Source organism: Pongo abelii, chromosome 15 (genome assembly GCF_028885655.2).
Source record: "Pongo abelii isolate AG06213 chromosome 15, NHGRI_mPonAbe1-v2.0_pri, whole genome shotgun sequence".
In the NCBI taxonomy this organism is placed as follows: Eukaryota; Metazoa; Chordata; class Mammalia; order Primates; family Hominidae; genus Pongo; species Pongo abelii.
Genome location: NC_072000.2, coordinates 50,759,924 through 50,778,712, shown reverse-complemented (window position 1 = coordinate 50,778,712; position 18,789 = coordinate 50,759,924). Strand labels below are relative to the sequence as shown.

The window sequence follows — 18,789 nt, the reverse complement described above, 5'->3', positions numbered from 1 at the left end:
TAAACTTGCTTTCACTTTACTCTATGGACTCGCCCTGAATTGTTTCTTGTGCAAGATCCAAGAACCCTCTCTTGGGATCTGGATCAGGGCTCCTTTCCTGTAGCAAAACGTCCAAAAAACAAAAACAAAAACAAAACAAACAAACAAAAAAACACCCTAAACAAGGGTATTTGTAGAACTTCAGAGTTGGCAAACATATCCACATGCCGCGAGTGTGGCCCACCCAAACTCTTGTGTTCAGGATCCTTCCAGACATAGCCCAATGTATACCTCTTAATCTGGCTGTGTTTTATTGTATTCTTTATAATAAACCAATGACAGTTAAGTAAAGTGTCTTCCTGAGTTCTGTGAGCCATTCTAGAAATGATTGAACCGAAGGAGGAAGTTGTAGGAATCCTCATCATTGTAGCCAGCTCAGACAGAAGTGTGGGTACCCTAGGCTTAAGATTCTTGTAACTTGTATCTGTAATGAGGACAATCTTGTGGTATGGATCCCTTAAACTGGTGGAGTCTGACAATTACTCCGGGTAGTTGATGTCACAATTGAACTGAATTGTGGCACATCCAATTGGTGGTCCAGAGAATTGAAGAAGTGGTTTTGGTATGGACAAAACCCACACATTTGATGTTAGTAATGTTGTGAGTAAAAATAGATTATAGTGCCATTAAAATAATATTAATAATTTTGTTAATATATAATTTTCAATCATATGTAATTATATAAAATATAATTTTATTAATACTGAAGATTTATTATGTTATATCCTTAATATAAGTACTGGGTATAAAATGGCTGCAAAGAAGATGCCTTGAAATCCTTTTGAAGGGAGGCAGACATTTATCAACTGAGCCAAAAAAAAAAAAAAAAAAGAAAAAAAAGGGAATAATAGGAATATGTCATCTGGTTGGGTGGTCATAAGTAGAGGTGTCTTGAAAGAAATATTAGTCAGGGTGAGATATCCTCAATGAATAGGCAAAGGGAGGTATCCCAGGTGGAAAAAACAGCATATACAAAATCCTCAAGCAGGACAGGATATGGTGTATTTGAAAGAGTGAAATAACTGTGGGCTGAAGTTTAGAGAGTGAAAGGGAGGGTGGCCTCCCTAGTCTACTTTAGGCAGTGACTGGCTGATTATGTTATAAACTATACCTTTACCCCCTTAAAAAATTGGAAATTATAAAATGGCTTTATTGAGGAAAATGTCATAACCAAATTCATAAAATAATTTCATAAACATTATTCTTCTTTCAGGATGCAAATACTTATAAATAACAGGAAACCTAAATAAAGTTGGCTTACATCATTGAAAGTGCAGATATAGAGTGAGCTTCTGGAATTATCTAATTCAGTGCCTAAATGGTCACTAAAGAATCCCATTTCTTTTCTTCACTATATGGTTCACTTTTGTATAAGGCTCCTTTCTTTCATGATAACCAAATGACTACAGCACTTCAAGGCTTCATATCACATGTACCATCACCCAAAAGAGAAGAGGGAGTTATTCTTACAGAATATTAAATAAGATATCTGAAATTCATCCTAATGATTTGGTATATATCATATATCTACCTCAGAAATGGCCACTGAAGTTAAAGCAATGAAATCTAATGTCTTAAGTAAAAAAGTCCAGCCCTATAGGTTATGCTGGGATCAGTTTCTTCTGAAGTGGGTTAACTGGCGGAGGAGAGATGGATATGATGTAGGAATAGTGCTGTATGGTAACAGGACGACAGAAAAACCCAAATGACAGTGGAAACAAGAACTAGACAAAGAAACCATAGGATAACAGAAAGCCCAACATAAGGGAGAGAAAATGGCCAAAATCCCGATCAGGGTGACATGTCCATGACTCAGGCAAACCCAAAGAAAGGGAAAAGGGGTCAGCAACTGAGGGTCCTTGAAATCCCCTCCTTTTCTAGAGTATCTAATGACTATTCCACCCCCTAATGAAAGAAACCCCTATAAAATAGGAATGCTGGGTGGTCACAGGAGAAGCGGGAAACATATCAGCAGTAATTTCACATAACAGCAAGAAAGGAGTTGTTAACATTAGCTACAAGGACGATGATGAGCCTGGGCTGATAAGATCCTAACAAAACAGGGTGGGGCCTAAGCTAGTTGAAACTGACTGGGTGCAACATAGTGTTGGGTTTGACCCATGCCATATCACAGACATAATTATGTGCTTATTACCATACTAAATCACGCATCCACCAGTATCATGACAGATCCGAGCATGCCCATATTGAGTATAAAAATTAGTGGCATCTCAGTTGTAAGAAATCTCCACCTTTTCCCTAGAAAACCTCATGATTATTCCACTCCCTAATTAGAAGAGCCCATAAAATTAGAAACCCAAACTCCATTGTGCATGACTTACTCTCCCAAATACACCTGCATTCCCACTCTTGAGTGTGTACTTTCACTTTGCAATAAACGCTTCTTGCCTTTTGCTTTATTCTAACTTGTCTCTGAATGCTTTCTTGTGGCAGTTTCAAGAACCTGGAACACCACGCTGGGGTTAGTGATCTCACCAGTACCTGGAGACGCACCTAAGCCCCCTGGCAACATATACATGAAACAAAATCCCTAAGTTAGTAACAAGGAAGGAGATAATGGATGCTGAATAACATACCAAACTACATATCAGTGCATTTGATAATCACAACACTCTGAGCTGGTGTTTAGGTAAACTAGTAATAATAATTTTAAAAACCTACTCACATAGTTAAAATGCTTTATTTTTAGCATTTTCCTTACTTAGTATTCCTAAAATATAACATTGAATTCCCTGAATTCCCTAGCAACAGAGAATCATATCTTTAGTATTAAATAAATAATGAAAATTGGAATTTATAAAACTTACGGGTTATTTCTTTTGAACGACTTTGTATGACGTAAGTGACACATTGCCAATTAAAGGAGTTTTTGATTTTGGCAAAGATGTTGCCCTGCTAAAGCTTAAATATAAGTCTAACATTAGAAGAGAGACATGAAGTTCAAAAATAAATTATTCAAAAATGATAAAAATATAAGAAAATATAACTATATATATATATATATAACTATATATATAATGGACATAGACACAAAGATTACAAACAACATGTCAGGAAGTCCAGTCTAGTAATTTAAAAAGGTGTAATACATCCTGACAAGTGGGTTTATACAGGAAATGTAGAGTTGATTCAACATGTGAAAAACAATATAATTAAACATACAAAAAAGGAAAAAATAATAATAATTTCATTAAATGCGGAAAATGTCAATATCAACTTATTATAAATTCCTCAACCTGATAAAGGCTATCTATTAAAAACAAAGCTTACAGCTCACATTATAGATAATAGTGAAAGCCTTTCTCCCAAAAATAGTAAACAAGGAAAGAATATTCAATCACTCCACTCCTATTCAACATTATCCTGGAGGCTCTAGACTGTACAATAAAATAAGAAAAAGGAGTAAAAGGCATACATTTGGAAAGGAAGATATAAACTGTTTCTATGCACCGGCAAAATAATTGCATAGAGAAATCCAAAGATACAAAAATTAGTTACTACAAATATTGTGAGCTTAATGAAGTCAATATATGTAAGATATATATGACAATCAATTATATTTCTACATAATAGCAATGAACAACTGGAAATTAAAATGGAAAAAACAATAATATTTATAATAGTACTGAAAAACATGAAATAGGTATACGTAGCACAAAAAGTGTAGACATCTCTATGCTGAAAACTACAAAATATTCATGAAAGAAATCCAAAAGATTGAAATTAATGGAGAGATTTATAAGTTCAAAGATAGAAAGACTCACCATTCTCGAGAAGTTGTTAAGAAACTAAATTTTTGTACAAATTTAATGCATTACAATCAAAATTTTAGGGGGACTTCTTTTGTAAAAATTTACAAGCTTATTCTAAAATTTACATGAAAAATGAAAAACTATGATAGTCAAGACAATTTTGAAAAAGAAAAAAATGAGAGCACACACTACTTGACTTCAAGACAATGTTAATCAAGACAGTGTAGTATTGGTAAAAGTATGGATACATAAATATGTGTGACAGAATAGAGTAACCTACTATAAACCCACACATATAAAGTCAACTGAGTTTTGACAAATATGCCAAGGTAATTTAATAAAGAAAAGATGAATCTTTGCAATATACAGTGTTAGCTTCTGGTGATAAACTATTTATAATCCTATCACATGCAAAATACATTCATCTCTTTCCAAGTTTCCAAAGTCTTATCCCATTTATATAACTAACAAAAAGTTCCTTATCTTGCCATTTATATCAGTTCCATATGGAGAAGCTGCTGCCTCACTTTAGTTTCTTAGATACAGTTACTGAAGTATGACCTAAGGTATAAACAGACGTGATGCCCACCCACTCTCCACACACAGTAGTGGGACAGATATACAATAACTATTATAGACATTCCTGTTCACAAAGGGAAAAATCAAAATAACAAAATCATTATTTCATGCTCATTTTGAAAGTCATCCAAACAAGTGTTAGAAGGTCCTTGATTATAACTCATGCTAGTCTTTCTAAGAAATAATGCTTCCTGACAATTGTCTTTGCCTTCTGGGGCTTTTTATTATGCTTTTTGAGCTCTTGGTTTCTCCCTCTCAATCATCCTTCTTTTCTGTAAAAGTAACCCATATTTGCTGGTGCATAATTTACTTAGGCTGCTTCCTGCTAGTCAAATTTTGGGAATCCAAAAACTTCGCATTTTACCGCCTTCATGTCTTAATTGTAAATTCACAGTGTTTAGTGAATGTTAATTGTCTTCAAATTTCATAGGTCCCGGATGAATAATACTGGGGTTCACTTCATTCTCAAAAGTTATACTCACAAATTTCTTCAAGATAAGTCTTCTCTACATAGGACTTTTACTGTGACAGGAAGGACAATGCCTTTAAGCTTCTTAGAAAACCTATCATTTGTTTGAGAGGATCCATGAGATGATTAATTAAATTCTTGAATGGATCTTTTGTCTGAGGCAAGACTATTGATATTTCTGAGATCCTAACAACACATTTTACATTCATGTCTTTGGTTTCATATTTAGACAATGATTTTCTTACAGTGAACTGTATTTGACCATTTCTTGGAAGCCATTGCTTGATTTTAACATGTTTTGCTTTTTGGAAAGTCTGATAATTTTCAATGCTATTAAACCTCTAATTATTATTGTTTTAAAGCATTTCCATTGTTTATCTCTTTCCTCTCACATTTTACTGTAAGCAGTAAGAAGCCACCAGAAAGCATGTTCAACACTGAGAGTGGGAATGTCCTTAGCTAGATAATCCAGTTCATTAGGAGTATTTTTTATGTTAAACATTATTAGAGAGGACCGTATTTCTAACTCCCACTATGTAACAAGTATCCAGTCTCCTCCAATTTTAAATTTTTCCCACTTTCCTTTAAGCCCTCACTTATAGCCTCCCAAAAGTCCATGGTGCTTCTACAAACACTTTATTCTAGGCTTTTTCAGCTTTTATAAACCCTCTCAAATGTTCCCAGCTTCTTTCCACTGTTCAGTTTAATAGTCATTGTCACAGTATAGGGTTATTTTGTGGCAGTTCCTCACTTTTAGGCATAAAAATGTGTATTAGTAATCTATTGCTGTATAACGTTATTCATGTTATACTATGTCAATATCAATTTATTATAAATTCCTAAATATATTATAAATTCCCAATATATTATAAATCCCTAAATAAAAACTAGCAGCTTTAATAACTGAATATTATATCATTGTTTCTGTGAGTAGGAATTCAGAAGAAGCTTACTGGATAGTTCTGAATCAGAGTCTCTCATGTGGTTATAGTCATTTGTTGGACAGGGCTGCTGTCATCTAATGGCTTATTGGGACTAAAGAATGTTTAAAGGTAGCTCACTCACATGATTGTTGGCAGGATGCCTCAGTTCCTCAATTCTTGTTGGCAAAAGGCGTTAGTTTTTTAACAGGTAGGACTATTTTTACAACATGGCAGCTAATTTCTTCTCAAATGTGAATGACTGAGAAGAAAGCTACGGTACCTCTTATGACCTACTCTCCAAAGTCACACTCCATCATTGTTACTTTATTCTTTAGAACCAAGTCATAAGTCCATTTCACATTCAAGAGCATCAATACAAGCCTCCATATATTAAAAAAGGAATATCAATGAATTTGTGGTTATATTTTAAAGCCACCACACAGCCCTCTTGTGGAGACTTCAGTTGCTTTAATTATACACATATTAGGCTGCTTGAAGTTGCCCACAGCTCAATGATAATCTATTCATTTTTTCTATGCATTTCCTTTTGGACACTTTCTATTGCTATGTCTTTAAATTTGTTACTTTTTTTCTGCAAAACATAACCTTCTATTAGTTCCATCAAGTGTATTGTTTAATCTTAAATATAGTTTCATCTCTAGAAGTTGATTTGTGTCTTTTTGATTCTTCTATGTCTCCATTTATGATATGGTTTGGCTGTGTCCCCACCCAAATCTTATCTTGAATTCCCACATGTTGTGAGAGGGACCTGGAGGGAGGCAGTTGAATTATGGGTGCAGGTCTTTCCCATGCTGTTTTCATGATAGCTAATAAGTCTCACGAGATCTGATGGTATCATAAGGGGGAATTTCCCTGCCCAGTCTCTCTCTTTGCCTGCTACCATCCACTTAAGAGGTGACTTGCACCTCCTTGCCTCTTGTCATGATTGTGAGGCTTCCTCTGCCATGTGGAACTGTAAGTCCAATTAAACTTCTTTCTTTTGTAAATTGCCCAGTCTTGAGTATGTCTTTATCAGCAGCATGAAAACAGGCTAATACAACTTAACATCTTCAGTCTTTCTCTAGGTTCTTGAACATATGGAATATAGTTACAGTTGCTGTTCTAATGTCTTTTTCTATTCCTTTGATCATAATTCTATTAATGTGTCATTTCTGGGTCAGTTATATCTGATAGATTGTTCTCTTTATTATTAGATAACAGCTTATAATACCTCTCCATCATGTGGTAGTAACTGATTCCTATAAATTGCTTTCTGAGATGTTTTTATAAATGATTTCATTTTGGAGCATATTGATTGCTGAGAAAATGAATTACAGCTATCAGCACTATTTAGCTGACTTCTTCACACCTTTTAGTAAACTGATGCCACAAATTTTGTTACTATGAAAGTAAAAAAAAAATTTATCACAAAAAAATGAGGATAATGATAAGAAAAGAGTGACTCTTAAGAAGATGAAATAGGAAAATTGTTATTTTTTCTCTCCTGGGAGCAATTCCAAAAGTAATAATGGTTTGCAAATTGATCAGTTCTATGTTGCTTGTGTGGAAGAGTATTGCATAAAAGTAAGCACTAGACAAGTGTTCTTCACATCAGTATCGTTCCACAGCAAATGTCATTAGTGCAAAATAGAATAAATGGGACACAGCATAAACAAAACCCTCCGATTCTATGACATCATGATTTAGCCAATCATGAAAAAATATTTATTTTCTTTTAAAGTAAAGCAGAGCTAGAGAAAGAAAAGCAAAAGTTTCTTTGAAAGAGGAGCCAGCCTGAAGTTGTTATAAATTAAAACTTCACCATATTTTAGAAATAAAGCTATTGTAGCATGAGAAAATTGACTATTCTTGAACTTCCCTCAAAATCTTGAAACAGAGTATGGGGACAACCAAGCTTATTTACTATTTTAAAAACATGTTGGTAGAACAGAAGTTAATACCCTTTAAAATAAATAAATAAATAAATACATTCTAGGCTGTCAGAAGCATAGCATTGACAATATATAGCATATAATATAATTAACACAGATGTTAAAACTAGCCAACAAGGAATTTGAAGCCAATTATAAATGAGGTTGATGATTTAATGAAAAAAAGATGAATATGATGAGTTAAGAGACAGGAATCTCAGCAGAGAAATGAAATAATATAAAAAAGAACTGACTAGAAATTATAGAATAAAATTATTATCTATAAAATAAAGAATTAGTGAATATGCTTAACAGTAGATTAGGCACTGCAGAAGGAATGATAAATATATAAAAATTATCTTAATTGAAGCACATAGAGAAAGAGTCTGTGTGCAGACAGTCATTCTAAATTGTTCTAAACATGTTTAGATTTTATAATTACTTTCTTCTTTTCCATGTTTTTCACATATATACACATGTAAGACCAATTCTTTAAAAAATAGATTATATCAAAGAATCTAATAGATTTTTAATGGAAGAGAAGAAGAAAACTAAAGAAGATAAAAATTGAGGTAGAAGAATGTTTGAAGAAATAAGGTCCCAATATCAATTTTTATCAAGAATATCAACTCATATGTCCAAGGAGCTCAGCAAATTTAAAGCATGATAAACCCCCCAAAATTATAACTAGGTACATAGTAATCAAATGTTGAAAACTGAAGTAAAAAGGCAAATCTTAAAGTCAGCCAAAAAGATATATGATACATTTAAAAGAGATAAAACTTTAAAAATCTTGCTTATCACAATGATGCAATTAAGGCAAATATGAAAAGCTATTCTTAGAATGTTCAAAGGGAAAAATAATCTGTCAAAGGAAAATTCTACATCCAGCAAAAAGATCCATCAGTGGTAAAGATAATAGTTTCACTCTGTTTAGGACATGGAAAGACCCAAGTGGATGTCATTATTCCAGTAGCAGTAAGAAAATAGCTAAACAACATACAAAACTGTGTTGTTTGTTTTAAGGTAATCAGAGATATGAAGTCATATAGCAATAAGTATTTTGAATTCCAAAGGGTGACAAATTTCTCTTGGAAAACATGGAACACGGGAACTGTTTCACCTTTGGCAAAGTACTGGGAGAAAAAAATGAGGAGAATAAAATCATGTAAGAAAAAACAACAATTTTAACATATTCTTAAAGAGCAAGGCTGGGTGTGGCAACTCAATCCTGTAATCTCAGCACTTTGGGAGGCTGAGCGGGGAGGATTGCTTGAGCCAAGAAATTCAAGACCAGCATGAGCAGCAGGGCAAAACCCTGTCTCTACAAAAAAACACAAAAAATTAGCCAGGCATGGTGGTACATGCTTGTAGCACCAGCTAATTTGAAGACTGAGGAGGATTACCTGAGTCTGGGAGGTCAGTGTTGCAGTGAGCCTAGATCTTGCCACTGCACTTCAGCTTGGGCAACAGAGCAAGACTGTGTCTCAAAGAAAAAAAAAAAAAAAAGGAAAAATTAAAAGAGCAAAAATAAGGTAGCATGGCAATTTAGAGAACTGTGAGTGTTCTGTAACAAGATTATTTCACACACACCCTCAAGATCTTTTCCATGGGTCATCACTAGATGCTCTTGAGAAAGATTGGGAACTGAGCATGGAACAGGAGAGGGAGATTCCTGTTGCAGGCAAAATTATGCAGTGGGTGATTTACTGCTTTGGAGTTTGGCCTAGAAATCTCACGCAGTTTTCCAGAGTATTCTTGCCTATGAAGCAAATATTAGCCACTAGAAGAGAGGCAGAAAACCTCCATAATGCCATCACCTGAAGAAACTCCTTTAACATTCTTAAAGTGTAGACCTATTTCTGATAAATTATCTCAATTTTTGTTTACTTAAAAAGACTTCTTAGGCTAGACTTTAAAGAGCAACACAGCATCTCTCCTCCTTTCTCTCAGTATTGTTCTGGGAACCCAGTCACTGCAGTAAAAGCCTAGATCACATGGAGAGATTTCCAGTATCATTTGCCTTACATATGGATGAGGATGACTTTGCAATGATTCCAGCCCTGGCCATTATCTGACTGTAACCTTATAAGAGATTGTGAGCAAAACCCACCCATCTGAGCCTAGTCAGCCCCCTGAGCCATATGACCTAAAAATAAAAATAACTTGTTTGTTATTATAGCAACCCTGAGTTTAGGATGGTTTGTTAGGCAGCAATAGTTAACTGGAAAACTTATCTAGTGCGGTTTATTCCAAAAATGTATGCTGGGTTAGCATTTAACAATCAATTAATCTTATTCACCACATTAATAGAATAAAGAGCTAAATTCATCATCATCTCATTAGATACAGTAGTCCAAAATACAAACATATACCTAAAGCAAGAGACATAAGAAGACTTCCATGGTTTTTGTTAAATGTTACCTGGGAGAAAAGCAGTATTTTATCACAGATCAGAGTTGCAAGCCTGCAGTCCTATTGATACAAAAGTAAATGCTTCTCATTTTTTCAAGAAATACAGTTAAAGAGAATACAGACAAATATAGAAATAAGAATTAGAGAGTGAGACCTGAATGCATTTTAATCTGAAGTTCTCATAACCATTATCTTTCCATTAATTTTCTTATGTGCAACAATATACTATTTCTATAATTTTGTTTCTCATCAAAGGCATCTCAGGTCAAGTCTTTGCACTTGCAAACAAAGCTCATTCTTTCCTATGAGCCTCTTCTAATTTTAATCTTATGTTTTAATAATGAATCTACTGAAAATAGGGACCGAGTAGGAAACTGAAAAAAAGACAAGTAACAATTAATCATCATGACAGTGTAAATTAATATTGTTACATAACCAAAAGATAATATTAGATGTGTAGACAAAATATACACAAAACTAAGGAAACACAACTTATAGTTGTTTTGTTTTGTTTTAGGGTTTTTGTTGTTGTTGTTGTCATTTTGTCTCTGAGTTGAAAGAAGCCAAACTAAAGAAAGTGCTGGGCCCTGAAAAGATAGCATCTGTAAGGTTGTTCTTCTTGAAACTGAAAAAAAGAAAAAAAAAAAAAAACTATGTAGGAATGTTAGACATATTACAGCACATTTCTAAAATAAACATAACCTTTATTTTTTCTCCCAAAGATCAGCAAACACAGATTAAAGAATAATAAATTTATGATGGCAATAATAAAGCAAGAGAATGATGAACAAAACAAAGGGGAAGAAAAAGTGCCAATACTTCAAGAGTCTCGAAAAAATGTTGCAGTAAAAGTTAGTATTAGAAGGAAAGTGACAAGTGCAGAAGTTAGAGGCCTCAAATGGCACATTCCTTAAGATATACACTCAAGAAGGAAAATTGAGGAAGGCCATCTCAAGTCTGAGGGAACTCCAATGGATTAATCTTAATTGCTGTGTATTAAAGCATCGACTTTTATTTTTGTTTTTGCTCTTTACAGTGTTTCTAAATTTTCAGTTGTCTGCTTTCCTTAATTTTAAATAGACTCATACTTTGTTAACTTAATTTATTTTTAAAAAATGCTTTATTAATCTAAAAACTTCTGAAGTTTTTTGACACTTCTGAAAGCAAAAGTGAATAGTACTCTTAATACTTATTCATACCTTTATCTCATATTTGTCATATTGTTTTATAATTTATTTTACATGATTTTACTGTGTCTGACTGTGAGCTGCTTATGAGCCAGGAATTTGTCTCTTTCCCTTTCTCCTTTGTTTAAATCATTGCAACTCTAATGCCTATTACTTCTAACAGAATTAATAAATAAATTACTTCTAACGGAAATAAACAAAAGCAATGACTGCGTATCCTTGCAATGGATTGTTAGATCATGTATTATAGATACTTCTAGGAATAATTTGATTCAAAAATAATGTGAATTGTGATACATTTCAACATCCCTTCATGTTAAAAACTCTCAATAAACTAGGTATTCAAGGACTATACCTCAAAATAATAAGAGCCTTCTATGACAAACCCACAACCAACATAATATTGAGTGAGAAAAACCTGGAAGCATTCCGCTTGAAAATGGGCACAAGACAAGGCTGTCCTCTCTCAGAACTTCTATTTAACATAGTATTGAAATCCTAGCCAGAGCAATCAGGCAAGAGAAAGAAATAAACGGCATCCAAATAGGAAGACAGGAAGTCAAACTATCTCTGTTTGCAGATGACATAATTCTATATAGAGAAAACACTATAATCTTGGCCCAAAATCTCCTTCAGCTGATAAACAGCTTCAGCAAAATTGCAAGATACAAAATCAATGTACAAAAATTACTGGCATTCCTGTACACCACAACAGCAAAATGAAGAGCCAAATCAGAAGGGCAATCCCATTCACAATTGCCACAAAAAGAATAAAATACCTGGGAATACAGCTAACCAGAGAAGTGAAAGATCTCTAAATGAGAATTACCAAACACTGCTCAAAGAAATCAGAGAAGATACAAACAAATAGAAAAACATCCCATGCTCATGGATAGGAAGAATCAATATCATTAAAATGGCTATACTGCCCAAGGCAACTTACAGACTCAATGCTGTGCCTATCGAACTGTTAATGATATTCTTTACAGAACTAGAGAAAACTATTTTAAAATTCATATGGGACCAAAAAAACAAAAAGAGCCCAAATAGCCAAGGCAATCCTAAGCAAAAAGAACAAAGCTGGAAGCATAACGTTACCTAACTTCAACTATACTACAAGGCTAAAGTAACCAAAACAGCATGGTACTTGTACAAAAACAGGCACATGGACCAGTGGAACAGAATAGAGAGCCCAGAAATAAGGTTGCACATCTGAGACTATCTGATCTTTGACAAAGGTGCCAATAGCAAGCAATGAGGAAAAGACTCTCTATTCAATAAATGATGCTGGGATAACTGGCTAGACATATGCTGAAGATTGAAGCTGGACCCTCTCCTTACACCACACATAAAAACTAACTCAAAATGGATTAAAGACTTAAATGTAAAACCCAAAACTATAAAAACCCTGAAAGACAACCTAAGGAATACCATTCTGGATATAGGAACAGGCAAAGATTTTGTGATGAAGACACCAAAGGCAATTGTGACAAAAGCAAAAATTGACAAGTGGGATCTAATTAAACTTAAGAGCTTCTGCACAGCAAAACAAACTATCAACAGAAGAAACAGACAACTTAGATAATGGGAGGAAATTTTTGCAAACTGTGCACCTGACGGAGGTCTAATATCCAGCATCAATAAGGAACATAAATTTACAAGAAAAAAACAACCCCATTAAAAAGTGGGCAAACGACCTAAACAGACACTTCTCAAAAGACAACATATGTGTGGCCAATAATAATATGAACAAAAAAGCTCAATGTCACTCATCATTAGAAAAGTGCAACTCAAAATCACAGTGAGATACCATGTCATACTAGTCAGAATGGCTATTAGTAAAAAGTCAAAAAATAGCAGATGCTGGCGAGGCTGTGGAGAAAAAGGAACCCATATACACCGTTAGTAGGAGTGTAAATTGGTTCAACCATTGTGAAAGGCAATATGGAGATTCTTCAAAGAGCTGAAAGCAGAATTATCCTTCAACCCAGCAATCCAATTACTGGTTATATACCCAGAGGAATACAAATCATTCTACCATAAAGACACATGAATGCAAATGTTCACTGAAGCACTATTCACAATAGCAAAGACATGGAATCAGCCTAAATACCCATTAATGAGAGATTGCATAAAGAAAATGTGATGCATATATACCATGGAATACTGTGCAGCTATAAAAATGAATGAGATCGGGTCTTTTGCAGGAATGTGGATGGAGCTGGAGGCTATTATCCTTAGCAAACTAATGCAGGAACAGAAAACCTCATGTACTCACTCATGTACTCACTTACAAGTAGGACCTAAATGATAGGAACTTATGAACACAAAGAAGGAAATGACACACTGGGTTCCACATGAGGGCGGAGGGTGGGAGGAGGGAGAGGAACAGAAAAGATAAATATTTGGTACTGGGCTTAATACCTAGGTGATGAAATAATATGTACAATTAGCCCCCGTGACATGTGTTTACCTATGTGACAAACCTTCACATGTACTCCCCAGTCTAAAATCAATGTTAACAAAAAGAATGTGTATCTTTTGTTATTTTGACCAGGCTATTTTACATTCCTGAGTGATGAAACAACTTAGTTTGTTGTAGAAAATTGATGGGAGTGCAAATGCTTCTTGTGTTTATTAATGCAAGTATATAATGTCCAGTGTCCAATAGATAATATGTATATATAATACAGGCATACCTAATTTTACTGTGCTTCACTGATGTATTTTTTACAAATTGAAGATTTTGGGCAACTTGTGTTGAGCAAGTCTAGTGGCACCATTTTTCCAATAGCATATGCTGACTTCATCTGTCTATTACATTTTGGAAATTCTCAAAATATTTCCAACTTTTTCATTATTTTTATATTTGTTATGATGATATGTGATCAGTGATTTTTGATGTTATTATTGTAATTGTTTTGGAGCACCATGGGCTGCACTCACAAGATAGCAAAATTAATTGACAAGTGTAATGTAAGTGTTCTGACTGCTCCACCAACCAGCAGTTCCTCTCTCTGTCTCCCTCTGTCTCTCTCTCTGTCTCTCTCTCTCTCTTTCTCTCTCTCCTGGCCTGCCTATTGTCTGAGCCACAGCAATATTGAAATAGACCAATTAATAGTCCTACAGTGGCTTCTAAGTGTCCAAGTGAAAGGAAGAGTCTCATATCTCTCATGTTAAATCTAAAGCTAGAAATGATTAAGCTTAGTGAGGAAGGCATGTCAAGAGCTGAGCAGCCAAAAGCTGGGCCTCTTGCACCAAACAGCCAAATTTTTAATGCAAAGTTAAGGTTCTTGAAGGAAATTAAAAGTACTACTCCAGTGAACATACAAATGATAAGAAAGCAAAACACCCTTATTGCTAATATGGAGAAAGTTTAGTAGTTTGGATAAAAGACCAAATCAGCAACAAGATTCTTGTAAACCTAATATAGAACAAGGACCTAACTCTCTTCAATTCTATGAAAGCTGAGAGAGGTGGGGAAATTGCAGGAGAAGAATGTGAGATTAACACATGTTGGCTCATGAGGTTTAAGGAAAGAAGCCATCTCCATAACATAAAAAGTGCAAGGCAAAGCAGCAAGTGCTGATGTAGAGGCAAGTGACCCAGAAGATCTAGTTAAGGTCATTAATGAGGGTGTCATTAAAACAATAGATTTTCAATGTAGACGAAGCAGCCTTCTGTTGAAAAAAAAATATGCCACCTTGGACTTTCAAAGTAGAAGAGAAATCAATGCCTGGCTGCACAACTTCAGAGGGCAGGCTGACTCTCTTTTTAGGACCTAATGCAGCTGGTGACTTTAAGTTGAAAAGAATGCATGTTTACCATTCTGAAAAGCATAGAGCCCTTAAGAATTATGCTAAATCTACTCTTCCTGTGCTCTATAAATTAAACAACAAAGTCTGGATGACAGTAAATTTGTTCGTAATATGGTTTACTGAGTATTTTATGCCTACTATTGAGACCCATTGCTCAGAAAAAAGATTTCTTTCAAAATATTACTGCTCATTGACAATGCACCTGGTTACCCAAGAGCTCTAATGGAGATGTACAAAGAGATTAATGTTGTGTTCATGCCTGCTAACAAAATATCCATTCTTTAGCCCATGGATCAAGACTTGACTTTCAAGCCTTATTATCTATGAAATACATTTCATACAGTATTGCTGCAATAAATAGTGATACCTTAATAAATCTGGGCAAAGTACATTAAAAACTTTCTGGAAAGGATTTATTATTCTAGATTGCATTAAGAACATTCACGTTCATGGGACAAGGTCAAAATATCAACATTAACAAGAGTTTGAAAGAAATTGATTCCAAACCTCGTGGATGATATTTTAGGGATTTAAGACTTCAGTGGAGGAAATAATTGCAGATGTGATAGAGCAAGGGAGTAGAATTAGAATAGGAGCCCAAAGATGTGACTAAATTGTTACAATCTGATGATAAAATTTTAACTGATGAGTTTTTTTTTTTTAATGGATGAGGAATGAATGGTTTCTTGAGACACAATATATTTATTAAATATTCAAAATCTGTTGTTGTCATTTCAGTAACATTCACAACCTGGTGAAGTTGTTGTCAATGTTGTTGGAATGACAACAAAAGATTTAGAATATTTAATCAATTTTGTTGGTAAAGCAGTGGCCGAATTTGAGAGGACTGACTCCAATTTTGAAAGAAGTTCTACCGTGGTTGAAATGTTATTGAAGAACATCGCATGCTACAAAGAAATTTTTCATGAAAGGAAGAGTCCATTGATAGAGCGAAAACTTCATTGCTGTCGAATTTTTAAAAATTGCCACAGCCACCCCAGCCTTCAGCAACCACCGCCGAAATCAGTTCGTAGCCATCAACATTGAGGAAAGATCCTTCTCCAGTAAAAAGATTACAGCTCTCTGAAGGCTCAGATGATCATTAGTTTTTTTAGCAACAAAATATTTTTTAGTTTAGTTATGTACATATTTTTAGACATAAAGCTATTGCACACTTAATAGACTAGAGTATATTGTAAACATAACTTTTATATGCCTTGGAAAACCAAAAAAAATGGTTTTAGTGAATGAAGCAATCACCTTATTTCTATATTCACTTTATTGTGGTGGTCTGGAATGCAACCTGCAATATCTCCAAGGTGTGCAAGCATATATTGTATATGTCAAATTTTTATTTGAACCAAAACTGGTTCCCTCAATAAGTATGTATACAATCTTGGACATGCATTAATTTTATAACTGTATTAGAATGGTGCTCTTTTTTAAAAAGCATATTTTATCAACTCATATACATCATAAGGAAGAGCATTCTCTGTGAAGGCCATCAACTTCAAACAGAGGCAAAGGGGGGTCTTATTAAGGGAAAATCCAACATATTTTATCAGAAAAAGTGATTGTTCTGTTAGTCAAGTCTGTCTTTGACAATTGAGGATTGGTTGGCTGCCAGGGAGTACTATGTTGGCTGATTGCTGATCTATGAACTAATTTAAGGAGTTATTTCTCTTTCTGTACACTGTAGGGTGGCTAAATCAAATTGGCACAGTGAATCAAACCAAGATGGAGTCCAGTAGTGTGGTCAAATATTTTTTCTCATAACTCTTTCTAGTAAGAGTTCTCATAATACAACTCATCTACCATTGTGAAAAACTGTTGTGGGAGAAAAACTATAGTTTGAACAACTGAAATTTTGAAATTTCAGCATAAACAGTATACAAGGATAAATAATTAGATAAGTACTTTATACTTTTGTATTGACTATAAGGAGTTTAGGAATCTGGAGGAAAATAAGCATTTGTGTTCTTTGGCAAGGTTTTATGCAAAAGATAGACTTTAATTGAATCTATAAAAGTAAAATAGACAAAAGAAAACAGGAAAGCATTTTATAAAAAGAAATGTCAATAGGGGCATGAAAGCAGAGGATGCAGCTGGTTTGGAATAGCAGAAGCAAGAGCTAGGAGCCTGGGAAGAAGGAAAACACTGAGGAGTAGAAAATGGGTGGTGGTGAGGCAATGGAAAGGAGCTAAGCATGCGGGTATCAGGCAAAGGAAAAAAGGAGATGTTGGGGGAAGAAACCTGGACTGATGGCTGGGATAGCAACAATTAGAAATCCCAAGAGGCTTTCTGTAAAAAGCAGGGCAGAGATTTTTTTTTAATGAAAAATCTCTGGAGACATTTAAAAGTAGAGTCACAAAATGAACAAGGCATAGTAGAAGGGAATGCTAAACAGCTCTAGGTAAACAACAACCATAACAACAATCTGAAAACAAGGTTGTTATATATATATATATACACACACACACACACACGCATATATACACATATATGCACACACATATATACATACATACACACACATATACTTGTGTGTGTGTGTATAATTTGAAATACATAATACACTTTTGAGAATAGGGAGAATATATACTTAATGGGCATATGGTTTTGAATTCCAAACATTGTTAAGACAGATGATTATATCTGTGAATAAATTTTCAAGTTAAATTAAGTCATTTCTTTAAAAATTTTAAGATAATTATAAAAGAAACATGGTACTTTTCATCTAATTATGTTGTTAAAGTTAATGTAATTTTTCTATTAAATTATTTTAGAAAGTGTATGTATATGACCCTTTCTCATTCAAAATATCAGAATAATATATTTTGTGTATCTCTTAATGTTTTAGATATGCATGTGTTTGTATAGAGTAATTAAATATATTAATCTGAAAGCAAAGGGTCCAAAAACATGAAGGAAAAATAAAAATTTTTTGAATTAATATCTGGGTGAGAAAATGCTGGCTTCAAAGGTTTCTTTGATGTTCAAATATTATATTTGCATCAATGAACACAAGCCAGTGCTTCCAAAAGCTGTTAACCAAGCTTTTCTGTTTGTGATTGCCTCTCTCTATTTCTCATTAAAATAGCCATGAAAGTGTCAAAAAAGTTAAGTGACAAACAGATAAACAAACTGTGGAAGTCCTTTTTTCAAATAAAGATATCTGTTATAATTCTACAAATGCACACTTGAAGCAGGATTGAGAAAGAGCCATACCACCTGTAGTACATGTGAGTCTCTGGATTGGTAGGAGGACATTGACTGCACTCTAGGGACAAAACTGACAAAGTATTGATCTCTTACCACATTCTCTGGAAGTATCTATTAGGTGGCTGTGCGATGGTCAGGAAAATAAAGACATTAGGATGATTATAACTTTTCCTTTGTACCCTTCTCCCATGCCACTTAGGTTTGGATATCAAACGATGGTGGGATTGGAGGACAAAACAGGCAGAGGTTACACATAGCTGTGATGCACATATGTGAATCCACTATTCAAACCCCAAAGTAGTATTTAGTTTATTACAACTTCATACTTTTCCCCAGACCACAGACATGAGACATTGGCCTTGAAGGCTTCAGATTCAACATTATCAGCCTTTGGCACATCTGTTTTCCAAAACAAAGAAATCTCTTTTAAGTG

The 18,789-nt window shown here is 34.3% G+C and overlaps 2 long non-coding RNA genes across 2 annotated transcripts in view; one reads left to right on the top strand and one right to left on the bottom strand.

Moving 5' to 3' along the window:
• Positions 1-6,666, bottom strand: part of LOC129049766 (uncharacterized) — a 35,623-nt gene extending 28,957 nt beyond the window's left edge. The window contains exon 1 of the long non-coding RNA XR_008513072.2: positions 5,926-6,666. This is a non-coding gene — a long non-coding RNA (uncharacterized LOC129049766). The remainder of the gene's footprint in view (positions 1-5,925) is intronic.
• Positions 579-11,143, top strand: LOC134760081 (uncharacterized). The gene is made up of 2 exons (XR_010136974.1): positions 579-627; positions 10,852-11,143. It is a non-coding gene; the product is annotated as an uncharacterized LOC134760081 (long non-coding RNA).
• The last annotated feature ends 7,646 nt before the right edge of the window (positions 11,144-18,789 follow it).